Raw genomic sequence first — 13,081 nt, forward strand, 5'->3', positions numbered from 1 at the left:
CCATCACTTCAAACACCCAGGAGTCTGGATGTGTCGAGGCGATCTTGAGCTCACAGACTGTACATCTCCTCTACACCTTGTTTTCCCCTTTAAGCTCAGCTGCTTGTTGGCAGTTTTTTTCCCTATTAGGCTTTCAGAATAAGGAGTTTAAGGCCAGTGGTCACAAGCTGGCTGCAGGATCAGTTTTGGTCAGAGATGAGCTGCAGCCCTTGCTGGAGCTGCTGACAAGTGTCTGGTTCAACCCCCCGCAGCAATGAGCCTGCAAGGGCACCTTCCTCCATCTGCTCCCCATGTCTCGCAGGTAGGGCATCACCTGGACACCAAACCCTTCCTAGTACTAGGTGTTACTGACATCTGCAGCCCATTTGAGGTCATCATGGCTGCTTGCACTCTTCCAAGAGGACTTTCTGTCTGCTTGGCTCTCACTTGTTACAGCACCAAAATAGTGTATGTCACCAGATGTGAGGAGTTTTCTTGGAGGAAATGTCTTGGTGAGATTAAAAGAGGACAGGGGGTTGGAAGTGCCCATGGGATGCTAATAGGCCCAAATATATTCTTATAATGCTAAATTGCAAAAAAAAAATCTTTCAGTCACACATGTCTGTGGTTGGAGAATAATAGGAAGATGAGGCAAGTAAAATGGAAACAGAGAAATGGTGTCCTTGCTGACAACCATAACAAAATCTGCCAAGCTGGTGAGGGAACCCAGAGGCTGGGAGTATTTGTGTACTCTCTGTGTCCAGTGTGAGCGTAGCAACACTGCCCAGCACAAACAGCACTGCATGTGCCCTCTGCTTCCCATCTCCCTGCATCCTGCTCAGCTGGGGGACAAGTAGGTGTCTCTTATCATGAAGGCATTTACAACTCACCTGGGGCCTTCGACCACATTACCATCAGAAGCTGCCTTGCACCTTGCTGGCAGGGGCAGCTCTGGGGACAGTTTGGCTCCCAGTTCCTGCCTGATCCCTGCCATGGCTGAGAGGAGGGTGGCACAGCAGCACAGTGGGTCTGATGTCCCTGAAGCTCCTGGTCCTCAGACAAGCCAGATCAGAGGGAAAGCAAAGACTCGGTGTGTTGGCTGCTGCAGAGGTGAGGTGTCAGGGTGAGGCTGTGACTGGAGAGCCCAGAGCCAGGGAAAGCAGAATTCCAGCCTGTCACCACTCAGTGTTGCAGGAGGTCTGCTCTCAGAACAGCATTTGGAACTAGAGGCTCTGGAGCATGTTACTTTGGGACTTGCAGCCCTCACACAGCCCATCTTGCTGCTTTTCCTTACTCCAGCCCTTGCAGTCCACGCACTTAAGAGCTTGGGTCAGAGGCTACAAGATCCATTAATGAGTACAGGAGACTCTGTAAGGTTCAGGACTCTGGGGTAGCAAAGTCTTGAATTTGTTGTCCAATATTTAGACATGCATATATACAAAAGGATTTGGTCTTTATTAATTGGCCTTTCATAGGAAATTCCACCAGCTGTCCTCCTCCCAGGGGTGCCAGCCATGCTCCAGCCCTAAGGAGCCCATATATGGTTGCAATCTCCTGAGGCTGCATGTGCCACAATAGTATAGTCATGGCTACTTTTAAGGATATGTGTGAACATTGCTCCCTTTCCTGTATGTATAAGCTCTGAGGAATGTGGACAAAGATAAAAAAAGTGCACAAATGAAAGCTGTCAGCTCTGTGCAGCGTGTCAGCCCTTCCACCTGCAGCAGCAAGGTGAGTTATTCCAGCCTGCCCGCCTGGGCGCTGAGCTGGGCAGGCACCACAGTGCAAAGGATGCTTTGGGAATAGGAAAATACCAACTGGCTGAGCACTGAAGCATTTGGCAGTGCAAACGTGCCTAGGCTGAGACAACAGCAGAGATTTTCCCTTGTCCTGCCTCCTCCTTCTGTTCTAGACTGTGGCCAAGAGCTGCAGCTACCCCTGAGCCCTTTCTGTCCGTGAGGGACTTCTGTAGCCTGAATTCTGCTGGATTCTTCTGCCCAGGACATCTTCCCCTTCCTCCTCCCTCTGTGCCCCAGTGTCCACAGCCCATGGCTAACTTCTGCTATGTTTATCCCCCAAACACAGCAATGGAGCTATTGTCCCCTTCAGGGTTAGTAGCAGTCAATGTCCTGCAACCCATTGCCCACCTCCTGCTCTCCCCCAAGTTAGCTGAAGGCCCTTTGGCTGATTTAGGCACAGGCTAATCAGAAAATCCGAGGAGGGGTTACAGTGGGCATGTTCTGCATCTGCGTGCCACCTACAGCATTTCCCTTGCCCCTCCTTAGGCATTGGTCTGGACCAAAATGCACCTTTTCTGGTTAGTGTGGCTCCAAGGGCATAGCCTTAAAGATATCTAAGGACAGTATGTCTCCACATCCCTGCAGCATCCTCATCCTCTGCAGCGCCTTGAAGTATCTCCTCTGCACACTTTGATGATGGATGGCTAAATCTGCTCTTCTGTGGTACGACTCACTCTTAGAATTCCCAGAGGTATAAGAGGAGGGAGAACAAGAGATGCAGCATTGCTTGCTTTTCCCCTTTCCCAGGTAGTTAATATTAATCACTGGTGCTTTTGGATGTGTTGTGTGAATTCTCCCAGCCTCTGAAGTTTTTGAGATCTGTAATAAGAGAGAATTGGAAATGCCTCTGTATCTCCGTGACAGATGGGCCAGGTTTAAGACAAATTTATTCCCTTCTCCAGGTACCATTGCCATTATGTTTTGGCTTTGGAACAGCCACGAACATCCTAAAGCTATTTAGCTAAATGATGATCTGAGTAGTCTGAGGTCACTATTTGCGTTGGTGTCCATTTCTCAAAGTGCAAAATCAAGGACTTCCCTGACAACACAGGTCAATTGACAGTTCTGCAATGGTACAAGGTATGTCTGGATTATGTTTTCCACCCTGGGACTCCAGAGCTGTGTCCACTGCTCACACAAGAATGTCCAAATTCTTACAAAAGGCAAACAAATTTCCCTTGTGACTTGGTTTCTGCCCTGCATGGGCTGGGTCACCAGCTGGAGCTTTGTTGCTGAGATATTTGCTGTCGATAAAATACCTCAGCTTGGGTCAGATGCCTTAAAGGGCTCGAAGCTATTGTGCTGCCAGAGTGAAGCCAGTGCCATTTGGCACAGTGACATGACTAAACTCAGCTCCATCAGAGACTTGTTGCTTCAGCTGCAATCTCTGCTCCGATGACAGAGCTGATAATAGACTGATGATGCTCGTGACAAGGGTGCAGGAGCTGAGTAAAAAAATCCCCTGGAAAAAATGGATCATCCTGGCTTTACAGATATTTAATCTGAAATTCCATAGCTAGCATTGGGCCTCAGCAATGCTTGCAAGACTAAATTCTATTGCTCTAAGGAGAAGAGCCCAGCTGGGGGTCAGGCAGTCACGCCAGGATGGCACTGGAGCAGTTGTGTTCACAGCAGCACGGAGCTGGCTGGGCTGTGAGGCTTCACTGATGAGGGGTGTGGTGGGCAGATGTAATGCTGATACACCAACATCAGAGCAGCATGCACTGGCTCCTCAGGCTGGGAAAAGGAGCATCCACTGGCCTCCTCAGGAGTGGATCCGACTCCGGACACGGACTCAGTGAGGATTATGGTCCGTCTGAACGCCCTGGAGTGCAACAAGCAGGACAGTTAATACCTGGACTTCTGATGCAGCAGAATGAGTAAAGCTGAGGCACAGCGTGTAAATATTTATAGCCCAGTTACCAGGTTTCATGTTTGGCCAATCCCTCTGTCCCTCCTGGCTCCTACCACTTGATGTTTGTGGCTCTGAGTTGCCAAGGACACTGGCAGGGGCAGAATCCTCTCTGCAGGGAGCTGGGGCATTGCTGCAGCACTTCTCCGAGGCAGCGGGGCCACCCGGCAGCACCCAGGGCACTGTGAACCACCACAGCAGCACCCACCAGCACCTGCATCCCAGCCAGCAGCTCTGGGAAAGGGGACACAAGGCACTGACAGCCCACAAAAGTCAGCCTGGCAGCATTTTTGCACTGGTCAGCTTAGGTTTGCATGAAGGAGGTGGAAAGGGAATGCACAGCACGCAGAGTCCTTTTTCTCTTGGGAGAGGGTCTGTCACCCCTCGCTGTAGTGAGTCGTTCTCCCGAGGGGCTCCTTTGTCAAAATCTAAGCAGTCTCTGCACAACTCATGTTCTTTTTCAGATCCAAAATATTAAATGCCAAATATTTTTCTTCTGTGTTTTTCTTCTGTTCCCAACACTCACTTGAGCTGCTGAGGGGAAAAAAATCCCAATCTGCTTTACTGAAGAGATTTATTTCAGTTTGGAAGTGGCAGGAAGACAGCTTCTCTGTATCCATGCATATGTCTGAGATTTTTCTCTTGGGTCTCCCAGCTTTGACTTCAAACCATCTTTAAATCACTTTTCTTCAGCAGAATTCAGCAAAGAAGTGAACTCTGCCATTTTCACATAACAGATGATTCCCAGAAAATTTGGTTTAAACCAAAGGAAATACACCCATGCTCCCTTTGTGCTGGCTGAACTAAGTAATTTGAAAATCCCATCTGACTGGAAGGAGAGCAAAAGTCCAGGACATACAAATCTTTTTCACAGCCGGGTATCAAGTCTAAAATCTTTTGTTTGAGAAAGCTGCCTGACAGCTATTTACTGCAGCTCCTTCAGCACGCTGAGCTCAGGAAATTGCATTCATAATTTCCTTAATGCCAAATGGCTTATAATTTTCCCATGACTATTCCTTTTTTTGTTTGTGAAACAAAGCCTTTGGAAACCTTACACAAATTTATTTTTGCCTAACTATGAAGCTAACATGAAGCATGTATTTTATAGACTACATAGTATATTGAAGGGAATACTGTTCCCTTGATTTGTTTGGCAGAGGGAATAAAAAGCCTAGCCTTATTTGTGACTAAGCTTTCCATCAATAGTCTTTAAATTTCAATACAATCTTTATTTTAGCAAGGGAAAAATTGATCTGACAGAGAAATTGAAAATGCTCATATAGGCAATGCTGTTGGACACAAGGAGCAAGCAGAGAAGGTGGAAAGGTGTAACCTTGGTTTCTCCACATTACCATCAGTGTAGGTCTGAGCAGTAAGTATGATTCCCAGTGCATTTTTATGAAAGAAAAAGACTTTAATTTATTCAGAGGCACTTGGTTCTGGTGATGTGGGCTGGAGTTCAGTTCCAGCCCATGGGAGAGATCACATTCATGGCCTTGGACAAGTGGCTGCTTTCTCCACTTTGCCCCTGGTGTAGCCCTGAGAACCACATGAGCAGTTTAGGTTGGTACCTTGGAGCACACCTAATTTAAGCCTCTTCATAGCTTCAGCTGCCATTAATTATCTCACTAAATACAGCTTTCACTGGCATTAATTGTGAGTCACACAAAATCACTATGCAGAGCCAGCAGACCGTTCATTAAGACTCCCCAGCTCTGGCTTTTGCATCTGGAGAGACAAGGACACACAGGCAGCAGGTGCCAGGTTGGCCTGAGGTGAGACTGTTGTGTCCCATCCCGTGTCAGAGCAGAGAGAACTGGAAGATGCTATGGCAGCAGAGGAGGTTTGTGTGTCTCTTGCAGCGATGCTTTGTCTCCAGCTCTGCTTTTGAACCCGAATCTTCTCCACGGGGTGCCTTTGAATCTGAAAGCTTGTCCTCTTTGTACCTGTCTGTTGTTGCAAAGTCTGCATTTAAAACAGAAGCCAAGCTGCTCACATGCCTTTGCCTCCCTGGGACACGTGTAGGGAGCAAAAAGCGCTCTCCCGTCTTTTTGGACGCGCAGGAACCCGACGCTCACGGAGCGAGTCGCTCCAGCTCGATGATCCAGACGGGGCAAAGGCAGCCTCAGACAGCTAAACAGGCACTGCAGGCACTGCTCCTTCCTGGAGCAGGTCCATAGCGTTTCCAGCAGCCCTGGAGCCAGGCAGGTAGTGCCTGAGGGACTGATGTTGTGACTCAGCCTAAGTCAAACAAGAAGTTTGTACCAGGATGAGGAATTTAATTGTGGTCCCCTGAGCTGTAGGCAAACACTGTGAGCCCCAGCCCAGGCTGTGCCTGTCACCTCTCGTGTTCATGGCAATGATCTAATCCAGTTGTATGTGTTTCTTCATGGTCCTCAGCTTTCTAATTGATTTGATTTTAACTGCAGACTAAAGCAAAATGAAATTTGTCATGCTCTGAAAACCTCTTCTGCTATTAAAACATGTATTTTACTTATGTTAGCCTGTGGGTACCTTGAATTAATTTTTTTCTTAGACTAAAATCTAAAGCTAAAATTATTAGAGATGCTTAATTCTGGTCTGATGCCTGGAAGCCATCTTTTCAAATCTGAAACATGAAACTCCCAGTGAGCCTCACACCAAGGAAAAAGACCAATGTTAGGGTAATTATGTATAGTAAGATAAAGATATACATGTTTTAAGTTTTCATAACACATACCATCACAAATCCCTTTGCTCTGTTTGAAGGAAAATCTTATATTATATTGCTATTTCTTTACCTCATTGCTATTAGAAGCCTTTGTTAGATCTCTCTGGATGTGCAGAGGAACTGTTAACTGATGAAGACCAAGAACCAAACTTTGTCTCAAATTTTATCGGTTTGGCTTATGCAAACAACTGAAATATTTGATGGATTCCTGTTGCTGAGTGTCTGGCCAAGGTGTTTGCTGGAAGGGCCAAAATCTGGAAACACTTAAGCAAACTGTGACCCAGCAGTTGTTGAAGTCAATGGAAATTTACTTGACTTCAGCCAACGGCAGATGAAAAATTCTAGTCATGGCAGAAGTTCTGCAGGAGCAAAGTTATTTGTTTGCCCAGACTATTCCCCATGTTTCAGTTTGTGGGCTCTGCTCAGGGTTAGACAGGGTTTACACAGACCACAGGGCTGGACAAGGCTGGTGTGTGGGGCTGCAGAGACAGAGCTGTGCACCCTCCCAGGGCTGCCACGTCCCGTGGGTGTGTGCCCAGGTGTGGTGATGCTCGTGGCCACAAGCTGCCTGCTGCTCCCACATCCCTGCCTGTGATCCGGCAGGAAACATCACCGGCACCCAGTGCATGAATGTGGATAGCAATGCTGAGGTTCAAAGGACTGTAGAGCAGAAAACCTCAAGCCCTGTCCTTGGCAGAAAACCTGGAGAGTTTGAGTAGCCCCCTGCAGGCTGCAGATAAATAAATAGCTGCAACTGCTGCCAACATTCCTTGAAAACTTAAATTGTTACTGGAAAGACTGTTGGAAACCTTAGTTTCTGTTACCTTTTCCAAATGTAGCCTTGCTACAGACACGGAGTCAACAGATGGGTCCATTTCTGTAGGGCCCTGGTGCATCATCTTTTATAAATGGGAGTCACCTTTGTAATTTTCCATGCACAGAAGGAGCAACTTGTACTGGGAGAAGCATTTTGACTTCTGCCAAAGGATGCCAAGTGGGCTGACATGACTGCTTCTCTTAATCTGATAGCTGAGTCATTCCTGCAGTTGCTTTTTAAAGGTGGGAAAAATCTCTAGCTAGATCCCCTCTCGGTGTGCAGATTCTGGTGTCACTCAGGAAAATCTGAGTACTGGTGATGCCCTGAATAACTCAGCCACTGTAATTGGCCTGTTCAATAGCAGGCTCTCAGCAGGTGATAGTCAGGCTTTTGGAAATCTCTTTTGATCTCTTGATCTGGGTTTGCTGATGGTATCAGAGGGTTATACTACAGACATATTTTGACACTAAACAGTGGAAAGCTGAGTAGTTTCGTGCATATCACCAAATATGATCACAATCCTTTTTTGTGTCTTACTGCTTAGCCCCTAAATTAATAGAATCATGGAATCATTAAGGTTAGAAAAGACCTCTAAGATCATCGAGTCCAACCATCAATGCAGCACTGCCAAGACCACCACTAAACCACATCTCTTAGCACCACGTCTACATGTTTTTTGAACTCTCCTAGGACCAGTGATTCCACCACTTCCCTGGGCAACCTATTCCAATGTTTGACCACCCTTTGAGTGAAGACATTTTTCCTGATAGCCAACCTAAACCTTCTCTGGTGCAACTTGAGGCCAGGACAACTTTGTCCTTTGCTGGTTTGCACAACCACTGATGAAGAGGAATCCACTGGTGCCCCTCAGCAGCAATTTAACCCCTCACTCCCATGCATGTGTGTGATTCCAGACTACACTGATAGGAAGACTTACAGACTTACAGACAGATCCACAGACAGAGCTGACAGATGCCTGTTTTTTGGCAGCCTGGCTTCTCCACACTGAGGATCACAGTCCATGGTATGTGGTCAACAGGTTGCAATGCTCTCCTTTGCATCAACTTGGAAAGCAGCACATTGTGTATTTAAACTCCATGAAAAGGGATTTGCATCACTGATGTTTTAACAACACTGTTTAAAACCTTCCACAACCCCTCCCTTACTTACTCCCAGAGAGGAATGACTCCGAAATGTTTCAGTTTTTCCATTACTTTTCCTGCCTGGAGACCTTTCTCTAATGGCTGTGAGGTAATTAGCCCATGTCAGGTGAGTTCCAGCTGCCTGTAGGGCTGGGGCTCCATCTGGCTACCAGTTATCCCCCAGGGCAGCAGAATAGTGGGATGGGTCAGGGCGTGGAGACTGATGATCTCTTTCCCTATTTTTTTTGTCTTTTTTCTTTCTCTCATATCTCTTGAGAAGACTCACTGCAGGGCACTGTTATCTGTGCACCTGGGGCTGAAAACAGCCTTTGGAAAAGGCAGAGGACAGGTTGGAGAGAGAGCCATCACTGGGGCCTCAAGGAATCATCTTTCCGATGTGACACTTCTCCCTTCAGCTGGGATGCCCTTTGTGGGACACAGATGCTTCATATTCCAGTGGGAAAACAGCCCATCCAAAACAGGGCACAAGTGACTTTCACCCAGTCAGGGACACAGATGTCCCAGGAGGAGCCAGCATGTGTGGCTGCCTCTGCTGGGAAGGTTTCCTGCTCGTGGAGGCTGGTGAAAGCAGGTGGTTGTGTGGTGAAAGGGGGATGAAGTCAGGCAGATAACAAGGCAGTGACTCCAAGAAGTCAGTGTGGACAGGGAGTCAAGAAGGTTTGTGATGGCACCTTGCACCCAAAATAGCTGCATCTCTCAGGCTGGAACCTTGGAAGGGAGAAAGAGCCCTACCCAGCTGATGCTGACAAAGGGGCCACGGTGCCTGTGAGAAAGGAGGTCTGTTTGGAGAGGGCTAATGAGGAGGAGTGGTGATTACTTTCACCTGGAGCTGAGGGGAAGGGGTAAGGTGTTTGCTGGGAGAGGAGGGCTTTGAAGGGCTTGTGTGTTGAGATCATTTCTGTAGCTGTGGCTCTGTGTGGCTGTGGTGTCTCACAGAGGGCAGGTGAGTGGGGCAGCCCCATCTCCTTACACAGGGTGGCTGTCACCACTGTCAGCCCTGGCCAGGGGACACCATGGTTAAGTCATGTCACACCCAGCCCCAGCTTGGCACGTGGAAAACAGGGCATCCAAAACCATCCCACAGGCATGGGAATGGCATTCTGTAAGGATTCACCCCAAAATGCAATGGCTTTCTTTCACAGAGTATCAGCTGACAAAGACAGGCCCCACTGTCTGGAAGACTTTTCCCCCTGTGGCTGCAGAGTGAAAACAGCCTGGAGACCCAAAGGATGAATCAAGGCACATCTTTTTCTCCACCAGTGAGGATGAGCCCCTGCTCTGAGGTGAGCCCTTGGCTTTGGGGGGATGTCCTGTTCTTGAGTTTCTTGCAGAGCACTCAGCTGTAGAACAACCTCCCCACATCCCCTGTGAGCTTCACTATATCCAAATAAAGTTTCATAGCAGTTTGATTTGAGTGAGTAATTCAACCAACTTGGTTTTAAGTGCTTCTGCTCATAGTTCATTTTGTTTGGATAACTAGTCAAGGATATATTGGATCATTGGAGTCCTTATTTTTAAAATTTATTTGCTGTGTTGGCCAAAAATCAATTTACAGGGTAACTGATTGTCTTCCTTAGCAAGCAGTGGTGGTAACAGGAGGCTGACTCAGAGTTGTCTCAATCCTTTGCAATGAGTTGTGTCATCCTTGCAATTTATTCCTGTTTAATCCCATGCTTTGGCAGAGGTTTTTATAATGCACTATCGTATCTGTAATATGGCAGTGCCCCAGTGCCTGTTCCTTGACTCTGGTTGCCTGCTGTCCTTGCTCTCTAAATCATCTTCTTTTCCAAACAGAATAAAGCTGCTGTTGTGATAAGTGCAAGCTTAAGAGTTCTTAAATTCTTCTCTGTCAGATATACTGGTCATTTTAAGTTTGCAGATTTAATGTCTGATCCTGCACACACTCACTTGCTGTCAAGAGCAGCAATATTGAAGGTGGAGTAGAGCACTTGCTTTCTGCCTTTGCAGGCTTTTATTGTGCTGCCTTTGTTCTGGATGTGGAACTGTACATATGGAACTGGATGGGGGAACCAGTGGGGGATCTGGAGGATGCAGCAACTGCAGGGTCAGGCCTTGAGCTGTAATCCAATGAGAGCAATTAATTACTCAGATAACCTGTTTTGCTGTTAACAGTGAGAGGCACGTTAAATAGATCCATTTGTTATTTAGCTGCTAGTTTATTAGGCTGAGAGAGATGTTGCCTAAGATTTGCTTCTAATGGTAGCTGGTGTTTGGGATTTGGCTGTGAAGTCTCTAGTAATTGGAAGGCATCTAATAAATAAGAGGCAGAGGATCCTGATAGAAGCCTGATGGCATTCCCTGCAGATATGGGATGCCTGTAATGCTGCTGGTGGGTTGCAGGTACCTGTTGTCAGGCTCTTTTGCTTACCAGACTACTTGTGCTTGTCTAAGATGCATCATGTGGCTGGGATCTTCCAAGGTGCAACTGCAAGGATGCAGTTAAGTCCCCAAATACTCCTGTGGAGGGCCATAGGAGGTAAAGGGGTTCCTTTCCTCCTCTTATGTCCTCCTATTTCTGCTTGTGGCCAGAAGCAGAAAGGCTTCTTCCTTTGAAGGAAGAAACCCCACAGGAGCTGGCTGGAGGGTAACTTGCCCCTGCTGACATTTTACTACAGCTGTGCAACACCTTGTTTGTCTTTATATCCTCACATTCTACAACTCTGGTTTCTCCTGGAGCTCCTGTCTTGATTTATCTATTTGGGAATGTTCTGTATGAATATCCCATCCTTGAGGGGTCTCAGTCTCTATGATTTCTCAGAAGTCCCTGAGCTCTGCAGCTGCAACTGTGTAAGCAACATCACACCTCAGGGGCAGGGGGGTCTTGCCAATGTTCTGTTAGGTTACAGCCATTAGAGAAAAGCTCTCTCTGATGGTAAGTAGGTTTTATGCTTGTTGGGAGAGCTGTTGGAAAAATGAGTTAGAAATGGGTATTTGGATTCCTTTGAAAATCAAATGTAAACTTCAGTCCATAATGATAGATGGTGTTGGTGTTCCACATCTGTGTTTTATGCATGCCTGAAGTTGTTCTTGGCAAGTGGTGGCAGCCTGAGCCTTGAAACTCAGGGCAACTCAGTGTTCCTCTCCCTGCTAGCTAGGGATGTTGTAATATGGATGATGCAGTGTTGGAAGAATCTGTGGGACTTACCTATTGAAAGAATAGACACAGAAAAATACAAATGCTTTTGTAAAGAGAATGTTTTTGCTCTCACTCAATGTTGGTTTTGTTTTACTAAACAAATCCCTTGGCCCAAGTATAATGGTCTGCTTTCCAGGGATACTGGTGGCATGTCCAGCATGTACCAGCCTCTTCTGCCATTAGTCAGGAGCTCTGTGGCTCTCCAAGGCACCACAAAAGCCTGTTTGTAGAGCAAGAGCTCCAAACAGGCACCTCCTTTTAAAAAACAAACTTAGTTACTCATTTGACACTGTATCCAGTAGCAGAAAAATGAAAGAAAGTGGGACAAACTTGGAAGAGACAGAGCAGAACAAAAAAATGGATAAGAGATGGATAAAGGGAGAAAACTGATGGGATTGTCAGATTTGTCTGGTGTGTTGCAGCACAAACAGACAGATTTATTAAGAGTAGGAATGATTTGCTACCTGACAGTATTTTTTCTCATCTCTGTTTTGAAGAAAACGTTCCTCTTTTGGTATAATTTTTTTACGTGCTCTCTTCAGTTGAGTCCCTTCCCTCCCTGCAGGCTACTCACTTCAACTGCATCCCTCCTGTTTGTTTGCTGTCCTGGAAACTCTGCCTGTGAACCTAAAGGTGACCCATATTTTAACTAAGCTTCCAGGAAAAGCTTTAACTTTGAGAGAGGGTCGCTGGGACAGGATGGGAGGCTGGGGACACATCCTCCTGCAAACAAAGTTTTTGTGCCACGTTTTCCACTGTGAAACAGCCTGGAGTGTGGCTGCTGACACTTTAAGGGTAGGGGGCTTTGCCCAGCCAGGAGAGTCCCACGGGTCCGATAACAGCGCTGCACTGCTGGGGGGAAGCAGGGAACAGCTATGCCGGCCAAGTGCCATGGCTTGGTTGGGGTTTTCCCCCCATGGATGGTGCAGTAACCCTGGGAGGAGCAGGCTATTCCCCCCTCCATCTTCTTCCCAAGCAGGATCGGTGCTATGGGCTGGACTAACTTTTTTTTTTTGCCATGCACCTCCCAGCTATAACTGGGAAAGCAGCGGCTGTCCCGCTGGACACCCCAGCCCAGCGAGGCTGGAGGCACAGCCCTGGACCAAAGCGCTCCCGTGCCCGTCCCACAGAGGCTCGCAGAGCTCGGTCCATCCCTTCCCTCCTCCGGCAGCAGCCGCCCCGCAGCAGCTCCCAGGCTCTCCGGCAACCAGTAAGAACGTGCCTCCCCCTCTCCCTCTCGAGCATCGTCTCGCTGAGCAAGGCAGGGAGCGTTTCAGCATCCCACGCCTCGCAGATCTTCGAATTTCAGGGCTTGTGCTGGTCTTTTCTCTGCCTTGTGACTTCTGCTGGAGAAGGGTTTGTGAGAGCAGGGATGGGGAATGGGAAGTCTGTGGGTGTGTAACCTACTTCTGAAACACTCTCTGGCAAGCGGTTTCTTCTTGGATCACTGAGTTAACCTTAAAAACCACCCCTGTTCTATGGGGTGGTTTGGAAATGGGATTTATCTAAATTCTTGCTTCTGATTTCTCGTGCACCCTCTTTTT

The sequence above is a fragment of the Manacus vitellinus genome, unplaced genomic scaffold (genome assembly GCF_001715985.3).
Source record: "Manacus vitellinus isolate BGI_N305 unplaced genomic scaffold, ASM171598v3 scaffold_19_pilon, whole genome shotgun sequence".
In the NCBI taxonomy this organism is placed as follows: Eukaryota; Metazoa; Chordata; class Aves; order Passeriformes; family Pipridae; genus Manacus; species Manacus vitellinus.